The 17606-nt window shown below is 39.7% G+C and overlaps 2 non-coding genes across 2 annotated transcripts; both read right to left on the reverse strand.

The window, feature by feature from the left end:
- Window positions 1–4863: 4863 nt before the first annotated feature.
- On the reverse strand, window positions 4864–4936 carry trnak-uuu (transfer RNA lysine (anticodon UUU)). Its single transcript has one exon. It is a non-coding gene; the product is annotated as a tRNA-Lys (tRNA).
- Window positions 4937–8116: 3180 nt separating this feature from the next.
- On the reverse strand, window positions 8117–8198 carry trnal-uag (transfer RNA leucine (anticodon UAG)). The gene has a single exon. It is a non-coding gene; the product is annotated as a tRNA-Leu (tRNA).
- Between the last annotated feature and the right edge of the window lie 9408 nt (window positions 8199–17606).

Raw genomic sequence — 17606 nt, forward strand, 5'->3', positions numbered from 1 at the left:
CTGACGTATTTAAACGGCAAGAAATACTATCACTATGCAATTAATTAATGCAGTTGAGCTCCTCTAAATGTTCTAGTCTGATGAAACAATGTATAGAATTAGGTGACAATATCGGAATTCATTCAAATGCATAAGATTAATTTTCAGCAGCAAAAATACGCTTGAAAATATTTTACAAGAAAGAAACCTTACATTCACCCTCTACATTAGCAGAGAACAGTAGGACAGTTAGTGTCACTGGACACTGCATCACAGAGGCTGATCTTTTCGGACTTCAGTGAGTCTTCCGACTTGTCGTAACTGTTGATGAAGCACCTGTTGAATCTCAACCGAGATTTCCTGAGAGATCGTTCAGCGAGCGAGTCCTCCCTCTGGACTCCGCACTGAGCTGAAAGCTGTGTGAATTCCTCACTGTATGTCCTGTACTGTTACATCCGTTCTTGTGTACGTGTTATCTTGTGTTATCTACGTGTAGAAATGTGACAAGAACACATTGAACTTTTTCCATGTGTGAAGGAAAATGCTAAAGAGCCTGAAAACTTTGAACATTTAAGTTCGCGTGCTTTATATACTGTATATTTTTTACTTTACTTTATATGCTTGGGGTGGCTAAGGATCTGTGCCTGTGGCTGGAAGGTTGTTTGTTCAAATCCCTCTGCCGGCAGAGGAATCCTACTCCGTTTGGCTCCTGAGCAAGGCCTTTAACCCCAACTGCTCCAGGGCACCATACAATGGCAGACCCTGTGCTCTGACCCCAGGCTCTCTCCTTATCTGTGTGTCTCATGGAGAGCAAGCTGGGGTATGCAAAAAGATAATTCCTAATGCAATAAATTGTAAAGGGTTAATAAAGTGATGTTATTATTATTCCTTACAGCAGAACAAGCAAATTGTTACAAAAAACACCAGCTAATGTCCACCAGCGGAATTAACATTAATATACTGTAAGGTGCTGTTACTTGGGAGTGTTAATCTACAGATAAATTAAACAAATGGTATTTATAGCTCTAAAGAGGTTAACATAGACGTCTGTAACAGATCTTTTCAGTTCATTGCTGTTCCTCTGACTTGGTGAGCCTTTGGAATTTTAAAAGCGTTTTGCTTGCCTCTCGTGTGGTCTGTGTACCAGTCCATTAAGAGCCCCACTATCACTGTGTCGTGTGTGGTCCTACACATCTACACAGCTATCTACTGGAGTCGTCTTCTGTCCGTTGGTAGTTGAGAACAGATTTAATACGGAGCTGCGCAGAAATTTCTGTGGCAAATATCGCTGCAGAACTAGCCCGTGCACAACAACGAAGAGAAAAAGAAATACCACAGTGTTGCCCATAAGAGGGAAAAATAGAAATCAATTGTTCAAACAATTACAACATTCTTACAGTGGTCTCATGTTATTTTTCTTGCCATAAGAACAGTGGGATTGTTCAATTGTATTGTTCCCCAAATGGTTGAATAATAATAATAATGATAATAATAGTGGTGGTAGCTGATCGTTCTTGTCCGTGGCAGAGTGACCTGTGCGAATAAAGTATGTTGATTTATTCTCCACAAGGCATCACTTTAGCGTGAGTTTTAACCCATTCAGTGCTTATTTCAACTAACGCCACGTTCCTTTTTCTAGGTCTTCAAAGAGTTTACAATGTAGAGGTATCTTTAGTAATAAGAAAAAAGCTGCACCTCGGAGATCCATCTCACAAAAGCAAAGACTTCTTAAAGTGCACTTATGAGCTGTAGAACCTGAAGGAGTTCTCTCTCCTAGATATTAAACGTGCAGATAATGAAATCAGTGATTTACGATTTCGTCAACCTTCCAGTAAATACATCTAAGACATGTAACAAACACATTGTGCAGCTGCAGTGGTGCATTTGGTCAGCGTGCAGTACATAGTGGAGTCATGCTGAGGTTGTGAGTTCAAGCCTCACCAGTGGCAGTTTTGCCTGTGATTTCAACTGCAGAAACTTGCTGTTGGATTTAGATTGGTTCTTCTGTTACTTTTTCCGCTCGATGGAGCTTTATTAATGCAGGCACACCTGCTTCCTCGGCATTTTATTTTATCGCTGCTCACAAACCAACATACTGCAGACACCTCTGATACTGTTAATGCTTGTGGGCCACGTGTTCCTGCTGTCAGCCTATTATACCATGTTCATGCGCGTCTAGAAACATTACTGCTCTAGTACAGGAGCGAAAGACTAAACGAAATCACACTCACTTTGAAAAAATCACGTTTGACAAACCATAGGATGACGAGAATGGGATTCTTTGGTTGTTTGAGTACATAAATCAAAGACACTGCGTTCAGCATATTCACATCAGGCTCTCGGACAGAGATAAACCCAGAGAAACTCTTCTCACGTTTTAATCTGTAACTGCAGGAATCAACAAATTGTTAATTATCTCAACTTCACTTACAATTTTTAAACAATTTACAAAGCCCACAGTTGATGACATTTGGCTCCGGCACACATCAGTTGCTTGGAATATCATTGTAATATTTTATTTGCTTTCCTGTCACACCACTTTTATTAATAATGAAGTTTATCAATAAACGTTTATTTAAAACATGTCATTTATTATTGATACAGTTTCATTCTGTCTTTATTAGGAGCTGTATCACAGCTAATGCATGTAAAGCCTTCAGGATGCGATGGTGAGAGTTCAGTTATCCCAGGGAGTGAAGAGAACTGAAATTTAGTAAATACATATTTTAATAGAGTGAAAATCTTCAAAGTGTTCTGTCACTTCAAAAGCAAATTACAGGAGCAGGGATTGAACCCACATAGACATTTGCTTAGTGGGTTGCAAATTTGACACCTTAACCACTCAGCCATCCTGATCAACAGTTTCAGCTGCTCAATTGCTCAGCCATCCTGATTTCACCTTTCCAGCTCTGTGTTACACAGTTCATTGAATATATTAATTTAATAAATTTGTTATATTTTTGAATGGAATGAGACAGTACACTGGTGGTTCCCAGGGGAAAACAGGGTTATTGAGCCATTTGGTATTCTGAGAATAAATTGGGTGGGTGAATGTAACCATGCGGTAAAGTAAAACAGTTCTCTTAGATGAAGCGCTACAGATGCAGCCCCTGAAAGTGTATAAGACTTACATTTATAGTACTGCTGACACAAATGGAGCCTCTACATCAGACCGAAATAGCGATGTGTTTGCTTAATTGTGCGTAGGATCTCCTCATGAAACTGTCTCATTCATCAGTGGAAATAGAAGCCATTACAATACGATACATGTTCACCTTCAACCCCGCAGCTGTTGGACGTGCTTGTTTTGGGACTATTTGCAATGAGTACTGAATTACGAGTTAGGTGTCCATACTGGTATCTTCTAAACTGTGAGGGACATTGGGTTATATACGAACAGGACAGAGACACAGTAATAATCCTATATTAATGTGTCCTGCATTTTAATTTACTGATCAGATAAATTGAAATGTTCTGATTCAGAGCCCGTGCAGTTTGTGCTAATTATAACCACAACAATACCCCTGTGTCCTGAGCACCACACTGAGCACACGTTAAGCTGGGCTCTGACTTTGCTCAGCACGACTGCTTGTTGCAGTTGAGCTCAGAGCTGGAGATGATCTCCATATTCTACTGCACTAACTAGTCCGAAACTTAGTACACAGTACACACTTTCTAAATGAAGTCAGGCTGTTAAAAAATTTAACCAGCGCCCTGTCACAGAAACGTAACCCGGTCTCTCGCGCGACAAGCGAGGTTACTCAGCACTGTACTAACGAGGAGCGCTTGTCCGCAGCTGAGGGTGAGCTCAGTTTACTGTCAGCAGACATTTCCTCTTTTCCAAAGACGTTTTCGACTTCTCTCAGCTTTTTAAAGACGGTCATAAACGCTCATGAAGTAATTAATGTCAGTTTGAAGTCTGTCTCTGTTGCCTCGGCTCTTGATGAAGAAAAGCCGTGCGTGGGAGACTCCCTCTCTAAAGAAGTTTGCCGTCACCCTGCAAGAGAGAAGAGCCATCAATCACCGAGGCAACCACTGAGACAATTAACATTAAACACGTGAAATGCGAGATGTTGTGATTTTTTCCCACTTAAGGCTTCTATCGTTTCTACTCTAACGAGAAAAAGAGTACTTATTAGAAGTACGATTTGAACAAACGTCTCCAGAGGAAACTGCGACCTGAACGCCTTAGACCACCAGCCATCTTGCCTTTAGTTCTTATAATGAATTATGTATTTTATTTCTTTCTCCTCGTTGATCATGGAATCATGTAATTAGAGAAATTTCTTTTTTCATGAGGAAAACCAGCACAAGCAAATGTAAAGTTTAGAGCAGCGCTCAATAAAAACGATCAGAAACGAAAGCGCTTATTTTGCGGATCAGTATATTCCGATACCGCTGGTTCTGCAGAAGAAATAAGAAAAGCCGGACTCCTAACACTGTGTTGCCATTAAGGCTACTTAGTTAAAATAAAAATGTATCGTCACCTTTTTGAATGTGATTATTAGAGACCTGTTGAATCTCCACCGGGGTTTCTTGAGAGATCGTTCAGCGAGCCAGTAATAAAAAACTACTTCGCTCAGTCTCTGCTGTCACTGTAAACTCGGACGTGATGTTCCGCAGATGTGCAGAGTGTGCTTTTCCTCTTGTTGTATTCAAGAGTACTCGCTGTGTGAGCTCCTCACTGCGTTTCCTTTACTTTTCCTGTGATTATCTACGTGGAGTGCGGTGACAAAATAGTCTTGAACATTTTCGGTTTGTGAAAGGAAACACTAAAGAAAATACAAGTGATGAACTTTTAAAATATCAACAGTACAGCTAGAAGAGTGGAAGATAAAATACGATTTATAATGAAATTCACAGTACACTTAAGGAAAACACAAACGCCCGAACAGGGACTTGAACCCTGGACCCTCAGATTAAAAGTCTGATGCTCTACCGACTGAGCTATCCGGGCCCTGGAAAACGAACGACACTGTCGGGATCCTCGTAAGTCACATGTCTCTTCTTGTGCCGAAGCGCAGTCATACCTGACCCGTCTGGAATGACCACTGACAGACTTTATCCAGAAGCGACGGCACCTCACCCAGTAGAATGAGTGAGAAATACAGCATGACATGGGGAGGTAAGGGGCTCCCACAATTAATCTTTCCTCACATTACTGATTTTTTCAATAGCATTTTGACCTTTTTTCACATTCAGATTTTTTCGCATTTAATAAGATCTTTTAATCAACAACATTAAGAACGAAAACAAATGGAAATTTTTTTGGAACAACAATTAAAAAAAACTTTCAATGCCTTGGTTCTATAAGTGTGCACACCCTTTATAAAGGGAGTTGTAACTATGTTGAAATTTAAAGAGCATTTCTGTAGAGAAAACAAAACATTTTCTCTGCCTTGATGTTAAGCTCAGGGAGCCTGCCTTTTAGAAATTCTATCTCTAAACACCTTGCGCAGCCTCTCGAGAGACTAACAAATATTGTTTTGAGAAATTGGCTCACACACCGGAAGGCACTAACGTTTCTCTTCGTTAGAGTATGTGAATAACTGTTTAACCCAAGATGTTTGTAATTGTGATTTTGTTAAAATTCAATAAATCGTCTATCAGCAGCAAGAAATTACTATGAAAGTAAGATTTTTTTTATATCATAAACTGTAAGACATGAAGAGAGTTTACAGGTCGTATCCTTCGCTTTGTCTCTTAAATTAAGCGTTCAGGATTCAAACCTGTGTTCGGACTGTTGTGTTTCTTGAATTTCGTATAATCATCAAATGTCATTGTTTAGTCCATCAGTTTTTTTCTCAGTTGTACAATGGAATTCGCGCAGCTTTCAGCTCAGTGCGGAGTCCAGAGGGAGGACTCGCTCGCTGAATGATCTCTCAAGAAATCCTGGGTGAGATTTAAAAGGTGTCTTCTTCAACAGCCACGACACGTCTGAAGACCTCTGGATTTCCTGAATATAACATAAAATTAGTTCAAATCATTTGGTAGTTAACAGAGCTAAATGCTTTAGAGGTACATTTAAAACAGCAGAGCAACACCATAGCACTTCGAGTGTGCCTGAATTTAATTGTGTAAATCTGGCTCTCTATGAACACGAGCAAAGAGTTCACATTCAACAGAAGATTGCGATGTGAGCACAGTAATATTAAGCACTTAAAGATACCGGGATCTCATACATACAAAGCATGCCTTCTATCACTGAGCTAAATCCCCAACAGACCTATCAATGGAACTGATTTAGAGATGTGCTGATGCTCTCTGAACACAATCCACCACTCACGAAGAATGCCTACAGTTTCCCGCTTTCGCGTTTCCTTTACTACAGAGTAAATTCATAGGAATGAAGAAATAAGGAAGGAAAAATAATCGCATCGAAACTTCCAGAGACTGGGTAAAAATGAATCAGTTATTTTTATATCCAGTCACACGGGCGACGATGATTGATTTATCGACGGGGGAGTGCTTTTTTACCTCCTCACTCGACTACCTTGATTAAACTACGGCGAAACAACGCTCCAACCACAGGAATGGTAACAGGAAGGATCATGTTATTTAATATGTCCTTTGGAGATGCCTTGTCAACGCACACAGGCGTTAGAGCTGGACAAATAATTGATAGTGGTGTTTGTAAACAATCATGGAACATTATTTCCAAACCAGGAAGAAAGGAGCAGACTTAAACTTTAAGAGACAGAAACGACACCTTATCACAGCTAACATTAATTAAAATGACATCACAATAAAAGAGCGGAGCCTTGAGTGAATCAAATTAGTTTTCATTGGACGTCTGTCTCTTCATAACTTTGTAGGTGAGAGGGAGGATTGCGGAAATGTGCCGGTGTTTCTCAGAAGTGCGTTGGTACTATAGGTGCCTTCTAAATAATTGAGCCGGGTTTGAATCCAGGTAAGTGCATCCCCAAATCTTTTCAAGAAAATCTGTGATCCGGTAACATATCTTTTGAAACTAGCATTCAAGGTAGGATACGTGTTCTTAAACACCAAAACACTCAATAAGGAAAAAGCAGATCTCTGTACACAAGACGGCAGTGCGATCTTAGAATTCCTGTGTTGTTGACGGATTCAGACTCCTTCTCAGAGGTCTTTGCTAGCCAAATAACTTTGCAGCTGAGGAAGAGCACCACGGAAAATACCAAACACAACCAGCGAGCGTGCTCTTAATGCAAGGAGCTGCTTTTTTTTTCTCGCAATAATCATTATTAACCAAAAACAGCAGCACAGGTAGGTCGCATTTGTGATTATGTCACTTCTGTGCTTCAGGAGGTCAATAAAAGACTCTGAAAGTAGTAAAGCAAAACTGAACTCAAAATCATATTAGGAATTCTGAGCGATATATCCATACAGGTAATCCAATAAGAATGTTGAAATATTTGAATATCATCTCTCTATATATTTCGCTGCTTTTTACCCGGAGTACAACTATTGGATTGAAGGAATGCTAACCGCTGGGTTAAAATGTATAGTTGTTATTTGGAGAAATCTGTAAACTCGTGATCTTATATGTTTTAAAAGACAGCACAGGAAAAAACGACAGTGCTGATTATTTTCCGGAGACGGAGCACTGATGACCTATCCGAGCTGATTGATAAAGCCCACCCAGTGGATACTCTAGTAGAACGTCAAAGAACATTCACCATTGTATCCAAAGAAACCACAGGAGCAACATCAGGAAGCACAATCAATTCCCCTTTTAAATCTTTCCTGTAAGGTATGCTATGTGAATTCATGAAGTTAATCCTCTGATCTCTTTTGACCACGAACAAAGTATTTCTGATGGAGCGCTATGTTCGAAGATTTAATAAGCTTTACCCCTGCCAATGATTCGGCGTGAAGAATTAAAAGTTTCACAGACAAAAGCAGCTCACCACCAAAGCCAATATTAAATGTACTTGCCGGTATACTATCATGTGCACTGCCTCAAAAGTGATCTCGGCAGATGTTGTTTCCTACATAAAGCTGAACATGCCAAAGAGAATTTATGTTGAGAAAACAAAATATTTTTTCTGCCTTGATGTTAAGCCTATATTTTAGAAAGTCTATCTCTAAACACCTCCCGCAGCCTATCAAAAAGCGCTTTTACTGATCGTATTGCAGGTCTGAAAACACTAACATTTGGCAGCGGTGGGATTCGAACCCACGCCCCCAGAGAGACTGGAGCCTAAATCCAGCGCCTTAGACCGCTCGGCCACGCTACCTCCCTCCATGCTCCTCTTCCTCACATTGCTGGCTTGGTAAATGCCGGGGGCTTCAGCTCTTGTCGTCGGATCTAATGATATCATGACATGTGGAAGTGACTGCACCTTTATCTTCCGAGATGCTTTCAATACCACAAACACTACTTTCACCGGCACAAACAGCAATAATGAAGGAGGTGGGATTCATCCTTTGTGCTGTTTGTAGGGGCGCAACTCTACGGTGATCTACTGACTTAAAAAGCAAAATTCAAAATCCTCTGCTACTACTGTTGCTTTTTTCATAGTTTCTTCAGATCCTTCATTTGAACGTCGATTTTGAAGGATATTGATGATAATTCCACATAAATTGTGGTTTTCTTGTGCTCGCCAATTTTATTCAAATACCAGCCTTTTTTACAGTTCCTTGCGTGTTTCACAAGGTATAATATCCCCCTCGCATCCTCAGCTAACATATTTTAAAATTACAATAGATTATACAGCATGCATGTTTACATTTATATTAAAATTAAAGTAAATATACCAGAACACATACAGTGCTAACCCAATAATTATTGTCAGGTTCTCCAACAAATCTGCGTTGTTATTTTAACATGTTTCAGCTGAGGGTGCAACAGGAGTATAAATGAATTTTCCCGCCAGCCATTCAAAGACCAAATTCCATGAGTGAACATTATTTTCTCAGACGTTGCCAGCATTGGACTTTGCCGGTGGTATTGAATTATGTCCACAACTATTGTAGTAGTTCCTTCTTGAAGTTCGACACGTGCAAAGCACTCGTAATATCATAGGTGTTAAAGTTCGCTGAGTCTATTCGAGTCGTGGTGTGTATCTCTGTCTATCATTGGGAGACGGGTAGCTTTTTTACACTCAGATTCCAATCTTCAATGCTTTGTGTGAGAGCTTACATAACTTTCATTTTCTCACATTTTCTGACGACTGTTCCAAAGGGGCACCCTGTCAATTCTGAATACTTTTCAAAAATCTGCCTGCATGTTTGATTATTGTCACTTCATTTCGAAAAAGTTCAATATTGATCATAACTAAAGAAAATAATGATCACGAACAAAAAAGGGATAAAGATGCCAGTCGATCTTGAATCACTGCTGGGTGACGGGCTTCTGTTCTGATATGGTTGTACGAGAAACAGGAGGAATCGCCAATCTCCTATAGAACATGAGTTGAATCAGGAGTGAGACATTTCGTATACTCGTGCATATGTCAACGCCTGACCGACATCGTAAAACTAACATTAAGTTGTCAGAGACATTCATTTATATACAAACAAGAGACAGACCAAGTAATAATTCTACATTAGTTCAGGTGGGTAAACCTGAACTAACTAACAAACCTATTAATAATTCTACATTAACGTGTCCTACACTGATCAGACTAATTGACATGGTCTGATTCAGAGCCTGTGCAGTTCGTGCTAATTACAACAACGACAGTTCTGAACCCTCATCACCGAACTGAGCACAAGTTCAGCTGTTCTCCAGTTTTGTTAGGCATGGTTTTTCATTGCAGTTCAGAGCTGGAGCTGATCTCCAGACAGTACAGTGTTTTGGGTAAGTTGTCGAAATTCGCATGAGGCTGCAGACAACTTACCCAAAGTGTTTTCTATAGCTTTCAGGTGCAGTTCATTTATATAAAAGAATGTAAGTGGTATAAACGCAACAAGCCAGACGGCAGTGGAACCTATAATTTTCTGACGCGAGGCCTGACGCGCTAGTCATTACGCCACTGACCCTGCAGTGCTAAAAAAACACGTTTTCTACATTTATGTCTATTTAAAATCACTCTCTAAAAAAGACAAAGGGTTTGTGTGTCGCGCTAAAATTCCGCTTCATTTCGAATGCAAATAAAAACCGTTTTGTTCCAAGAAATCATACATTTGTCACATCCTTCATACTATACTTCTCTCTTGTATTAGTAAAGCATTTTGATTTAAACTGAACAATATATGAAAGGTTTCATCTATACACTTACACATAATAAGTATACGAATAAATACTCGGAAGAAGCCGCAGCTCAGGTATTAGAGAGATTTAAATCGGATCGGAGGATTTAGAGTCCAGACTGCAAAAAGACAGCTGACACAAGTCTTTTATAGAACCGTTTTGATTTTCTCTCCTTTGTCCCCGTGGCGTCATTGTTCTGCTCGCAGCCGAGCCCGACACACGTCTGGTTTTTGTCGCTGATTATTATTATTATAATGTAAAATGCAATAAAAAATAAAAAAAAATATCAAACTTTGATTCAAAATAGATTAATGTAAAAACTGATAAAGCTAATGCTTTTTTCAGGGCTATATCCACTTTTGTTTTAAAAAGCGAAGTCTGTCGCGATTGTGAAAGTTAGAGAATGTGTACCAGCGGGTGCCTTCATATCGCGAGCGTCAGTCTCGCCCGTAGCTGCGATAAGGTTAAAAGCGCCCAAGTGATCTGTCTTTCGTCAGAGTAATTGCCGGAGCAGTAAGACGCAGAGCACCATCCAGCAGCTGTAGACGATGTTCGGGGAAGTGCTAATTCTGTTTTCAGCACAGGGAGTGAGAATGAGCTCAGTCCGGCTCCCAGCAGAATCCATCCTGGTTTGGTTACAGTGCGTCTGAGGCTCTTTGGATCGTAACGTAAAAAAAAACAATTGCTCACATCGTGTGACTTCCACGACAGGAAGAGAAGATATCACTTAAAAAAAATCAGAACTGAAGATTTGGATCCGGGGTCTCATACTTATAAAATTATTAAAATAATAATTATCAAAATATCAGATTGTGTTTCTGCAACATTTCGTGCACAGTACGCCATTTTTATCTAAAACAGTCACAACGAGGGCTTTACACGCAGTCTGGGGTATTTTCCCCTTTTATATTTTTGCCACTTTATATCGAACCTGTTATACTCCCAGAAGTGCACAGTAGCTTGTACTTAATAAAAATGTACAATTCACCACTGGTATAAAGAGATGTGTGCCGTGTTTGCCTTTGTAAGCATTTGTTTAAAAAATAAGTTCACAATACGATAAAAACACAGAAAGCATAAACTTTATAATACAACGATACAAAATCAATACCAAATCATTATGCCAATTAAGTACCTATCCTTTGAAAACAGAGAACACCATTATATCTACAAAAAACTTGACATTTGTATGTATTTTTGAATTACAAAGCAGACAGTGTAGTCCCTTAATTCAAAGATCAGATCTTGGCCAAAACAAGACAATCAGACGTGGGCTGAATTCGGAACAGGAGCCTCTGCTTCGTCGTTTATTGAGCTTTTGATCAATGTCTGAATGAAACAGATTCGCTTTTTTAACTCTTTGATTAAAGTACACAAAAAGCACCTTCCTTCGAGCCAGCGACCTAAGGATTCCCTGCTGATTCCACTACACTCCTACGCTCTACCAACTGAGCTATAAAAGGGATGTCAGTATGCTCTTTGGCACATACTGCCCAATGTAGTGAAATGTTTCCAACTCGTTTCCTTAGTCTTGTTTACCTTGAATTTAAGCCACGAACCAGGATTCTACTGTATAATCTTCCAGGGATATTATAAAATGTTTGATGGGGCATCAATCATTCCAGGCGGAAATTGACTCCTTTTTTTTCTCGAGGGATCATATTAAACATTTCATTAGTATCGAGAGGAGGATCACCATGAGACACAAAACAAACAGTTTCTTTCTGTCTTTATTATAAAGTAGCGTTTGTGCTACATTAATAATATTTTCGTGGAAATAAAGAAGTTGTAAATTACTGTAAAATTTATATTTGAATCGAAATGTGGTTTTGAGTTAAATATTAGCGTGTTCATGTAATTAGTTTGTGTTTGTCATTACTATATATTGTAACGCAACGGGGGCTCAGGCGGGCGCCCTTGCCGCATCTGGTCGGCCCCATCCCGACTGAGGCTCGAACCCGGGACTTCCGCGTCTCTCTGCAGCGACCTAGCCCCGTGAGCTAGAGAGAGATCTCTTTCCAGCCCAGTAGCTGTAGTCCTGCTATCATAGGGAAGGGCGGTGACGTCACCTGCTCTGGTACGCTGGCTCTTACACAGTACCTGACGGCCGTAAGCGTTACACTCTCCCCCGCTTAAATCGCCGTCCCCGGCGAAGGGCTATCCCACCCCGCTTCTGACACCAATGTAACGCAACGGGGGCTCAGGCGGGCGCCCTTGCCGCATCTGGTCGGCCCCATCCCGACTGAGGCTCGAACCCGGGACTTCCGCGTCTCTCTGCAGCGACCTAGCCCCGTGAGCTAGAGAGAGATCTCTTTCCAGCCCAGTAGCTGTAGTCCTGCTATCATAGGGAAGGGCGGTGACGTCACCTGCTCTGGTACGCCGGCTCTTACACAGTACCTGACGGCCGTAAGCGTTACAATATATATATTGCCATGTTACTAGAATTTGTAACTGAAGTTTACTAGTTGTGTTTTTTATGATGATTAGACATTTGTTGATTACAATATTGTATATAATCTACAATTTGAACTACATATTTTTCAGGTGTGAATAATTGTATATTTTAAGAATACATTTCTAAAATAAATCATTGGCTTTATTTACTAGTTTCTACACCTATAAAAATCTTTCTTTGATGTATAATAGACCTTTAACTATATATGTATTATACTGTAGTCTTCTAAATTTATCCGTATAATAGAACTCCAACCATTTATGTATAATAAACATATAATCATAGATGTCTAATTGACGTATAACGATATACGTATATTAGAATTTCATTCTAGACCAGTTACGGAGCACATTTACACGTCTAAGGTATGCGTTTAATAGTCGTATATTCTACATCTTTTGCCCACCGGGATGTGCCGATTTTAACTTAGCAAACCAAGATACACATTTTCTAATGAAGCCTTAATTAAAAGACAGTTTGTTTCTCGAAAGCGTGTTATGTAAAAAAAGAGAAAAACGAAAATATATGGATGACAATCTTTCAAAGCTGAAGATTTTACTTTTGAAAAATTGACATTTTATGTATGCAGATGCATTCGCTGGTTTTAGTACTTTGCTGTACTTCCTGAATCATTTTCAGTATTATAAAGTGGGTGTAGATTTTTCTTTCAGGTTAGGACGCGAGTGTGTACATGTGTTTGATTTTCGTTTCACTGATTCTCATTGAAGATTTGGGAATTAACGACGAAAGAATCAGTTGCCTCGGAAAGCAGAAGGTTTGGTTCTCAACGATATTGAAGACACGCCCATGTAGAGCAGCGGGTGATGTTTTGTACTATAAAAGACCAAGTGCTCAAAGTGACGTCTGCGTTTACCATTTAGACTTTTCATCTCGGGCGCACTTTTAGAAAGCAAAGATAGAGCAGTTGTGTTGAATCGCCCCATGACAGCTGTCAGCAGAGTGACGCAGCGGAAGCGTGCTGGGCCCATAACCTAGAGGTCGATGGATCGAAACCATCCTCTGCTATGTGCACTTTATGCACAATTGATAAGCACACCATCAGTTTAATGAAGTGCATTAAAACTGTTTTTTTCTCTCGTGTGTATGCAAGCTTTACACTTAAGGTACTCTTTCATCTTTACCAAAAGCAGATGCCCAAGTGTATCTTTGGTTGTTCTGCGATCCTTCATAGTTTCCCCAATTCCTTCAAATGAACATCCATATCAAAGCAATTATGTATATATATATTACAATTAAGGTACATATTAAAAATATCAACGCACATTTGTATAATGCTCATTTAATAATGATTGTCAAGGATTGTCAAGTTCTCCAACAAATCTGTGTTCTAATTTTAAAATATTTTTGTTAAGGATACAACGGGTGTATAAATGAATTCTCCCAACAGCCAGTTAAAGAAAAATTCCACACGTGAAGATGGTTTTCTTGGACATTGACTTAGGTACTTAATTGTTTACTTGTTGTAGTTGCACACGAGTAAAACACGAAGATTTCCTGCAACATTCAAGAGGGTTTGCGAAGAAATCCCTTCAATTTTAAGCGGAGATTATGTTTACATCATCACAATCTGAAGCGCATCCCTGAGTGCGTTTGACCCACCAGCCCTTTGTTTAACAGCTGCACAAGGACACATTCCCGTTGCTTTTCACAAATCACTGGCATTTTTTTGCAGCATTTCTTCTGTCCTGAGAAGCAAGATTTGTATTTTATCTTTCAGAAGTTGTATGAATTTCTTGAAGTTCAGAAACAACTTGTTCCAGAAAAGAAATGAACACTTGCTTCAAAGTAAATCAAGACGTATGTGTCTCTTGCTGTATGTGCTCTTATCTGTCCATCTCTCTCTCCTCTTCTCTCACTCTGGCAGTCTGTGCAGAGTATCTGAAGGAGATGTAACACCACTTGGAAAAGAAGAAAAATTCTCAGGAAAAATTCTCAGGAAAATTCTCAGGCAGAATAAAAAATCATTATTCTCTTCTCAGTCAGATTCACAGCTCAGACTCACACTCAGACAGGATCTCAACTCCGTACTGCTCTCTATCCTCACAATCCAGAACCAGAAGATATTCAGACAATCAGTGCTGCTACATGAACAATATCAGACAGAACAGCCTGGACTCATGTCACATTTCCCCCTTTTATCCTTCCTCCCAGCCCTCTAAGAGACATAAAAGAGCTCCTGGTTCTCCTCTCTGTGAACTGGGCTCAGGGGTCACTGATCTGGCAGTTGTGGGCTCTGATCCAGGTCAAAAGCAAGAAGGTTTTATTAATGCTTTCCAGGACTTCCAGCCCTTCAGTATTACTTTCTTTACTGTATGTCAGCCTCCCAAAATGTTTATAAATGTTTTATAATACATATGAGTGTGGAATTATCTTATTATTTATATATAGTATTTATGTAATAAACACCAATAGTGACACTATGATCAGTATATTGATTATTTGTAGCCGATGGCCCGATGGTCGTGTCTACAATAGTGACCATTTGACCAGTCTGTAGCTCTGAGCAGTGGGACTCAGATCACACAGAAGACCTGTCTGTGTGTGATTCCATACCAGCCCTGGGATTCAGCTACTCTCACAAATGTCTCATAGACCGTCTTATTAATTTACAATTAGATGAAGTCATGTAACAGTTTTACAGATAATTTAAATAATCAGACAGCAGTTTTGGCAGTGGATACATCTCCACATGGGGGAAAGAAACTGAAATATATGTGCTCACTGTAAAGTAGGAAGAGGTGGTCAGACAAGCAAAACAACTTTGCAGATAATGTGAAGTGACATTGTTTTGTGTCAATCAGCTCACAGATTTCACTTCATGTGCCTTAAGCTGTGCAATTTGTATGGTTGTTGAATGAGATTGATTTCTTCACAAGCCCAGTCAATTGCCAGTGGAGAGCTTGCCGACGCACACCTTCATGAAGACTCTCTTTAAGATTTCATTGTCACGTCGCCTCCGTTGCATACAATAGTAGCTCCGACACTAAGAGAAAGGATGAGAAATGGCATTTATCAAGCGATTGCAGTGTTTGGTTGACTGAGGATCCTTGTGTGCTGAACTGGCCTCTGAAGAAAGTGTAGTGCAGTAAAACAGAAGGTTTGTGTCACTCAAGATTGTTACAGAACAATACAATTACAATACTTTTATGAGAGTAAATATTACTGGTGCATCACAGTTCTTATAATGGTGAAAACAGGAGCACCTTCTCTACATTTTTGACTGAAGTATTTAAACGGAAAGAAATACTATCACTATGCAATTCATAAATGCAATTGAGCTCCTCTAAATGTTCTAGTCTGATGAAACAATGTATAGAATTAGGTGACAATATCGGAATTCATTCAAATGCACAAGATTAATTTTCAGCAACAAAAAAAGTGCTTGGAAATATTTTACAAGAATGAAACCTTACATTCACCTAAATAAACATTCACCCTCTACATTAGCAGAAAACAGTAGGACAGAAGGTTAGTGTCACTGGACACTGCGTCAGAGAGGCCGATCTCTTCTCCCTCATTATGCAGGCTTACCCACTCATGATGAACTGTCCTCCAGCGATACTCAGCTGCCATCATCGACGTTCATGTACATATCATACCTTAATATGGCACTGCGTTACAATAATTTGATCAAAACAACTGGTGAAAAAAAATAATCAAATATTTCTTTCCTTCTTTTAGTAGATAAAGACTTTGTCCAAAAAAGAAGCATTTATACCTTTACTCTCCTACCAGCCCTTACAAGTCACCCAGTTTTTAATTTAGAGCTGGATTAAAGCTCTAGTCTCTTTGGGGGTGTGAGTTGGAATCCCACTGCTGCCAAATATCTCCAACTATCTCAGTGTTAAGAAGCAAAAAACACACATTTGCTGCAGAAGTAACAGGATAATTTGTGCCATTCAGCCTTATAGCGTGATGTCATTTTCTCATGCTCATTTTTAGATGCTTGTGATCGAATCTATGATTATTATGAGTGTGCCCTCCATAAAGGTAGCACAGATATAACGTGCCAAGTTTTCAGAGAATCATATTAAATACAGGTCAGAAGAAGGCGACAAAGTGTCTGCTAGGCAGTTCAGCGATTTCAACGGTGTTCTCTGTTGTTTAGGTCCAGAATGACACCCGTTACAACCAGGAAACACACAGTGTCAGGCATCAAAAAGACTTCCCAAAACCCTGATCCTCTCCTTGATCCGGTAATGGCATCCAGACATTTCCTGCAACAAAGCCAGCATACAGTCTTCAACAACACGAGTGAAAGGCTAATTCCCAACCTTTGCAATCCTTTGCAAAGAAGGACCGCATGTGCTCAGTGTTAAATGCACTGTTCATTATTATTAATAATAATAATAATAATCTTTACATTATATAGTGCCTTTAAAGGTGGCATTTCAAATTGCTTTACAGAATGAAACCAATAAAGTTAAAAAAAATACACAAGATAAGCAGGATGAGAATACACAGTTAGAGGAGACAATAGATGGTGGTATTAAATACAGTAGGAACAGAGGGGTAAAATTTAGTTCATTAAAGGCTCTTCTAAAGAAGAGGGTTTTGAGTCTGGATTTGAAGGAGTTTAGAGAAGGTGACTCTCTGATATCCTTGGGGATAAAGATCCAGAGCTTTGGGGCAAAACAGGAGAAGGCCCTGTCACCCATAGAGTGTAGATGGACTGGGGGACAGATAGGAGACCAGAATTAGAAGAGCGAAGGTTGTGAGGTGGGGAGTAGGGCGATAACCCAGACAGGTACTGAGGTGCCAACCCATGGAGAGCCTTATAGGTGAGCATGAGGATTTTGAAGTTGACAGGAAGCCAGTGCAAGGAGTCCAGGACAGGAGTAATGTGATCACAGTCCAGTGCTAATTTCTTTCTTGTGGCTGCTGGTTCATTTTCAACTGTGGACTCTTAAGAAGTCCTTTATTTGACTTGATCAACACCAATCCCTAGAGGATTTCGAAAGGTTGAATCAAAAT

Source organism: Atractosteus spatula, unplaced genomic scaffold (assembly GCF_055471065.1).
Source record: "Atractosteus spatula isolate fAtrSpa1 unplaced genomic scaffold, fAtrSpa1.hap1 Scaffold_157, whole genome shotgun sequence".
Classification (NCBI taxonomy): Eukaryota; Metazoa; Chordata; class Actinopteri; order Semionotiformes; family Lepisosteidae; genus Atractosteus; species Atractosteus spatula.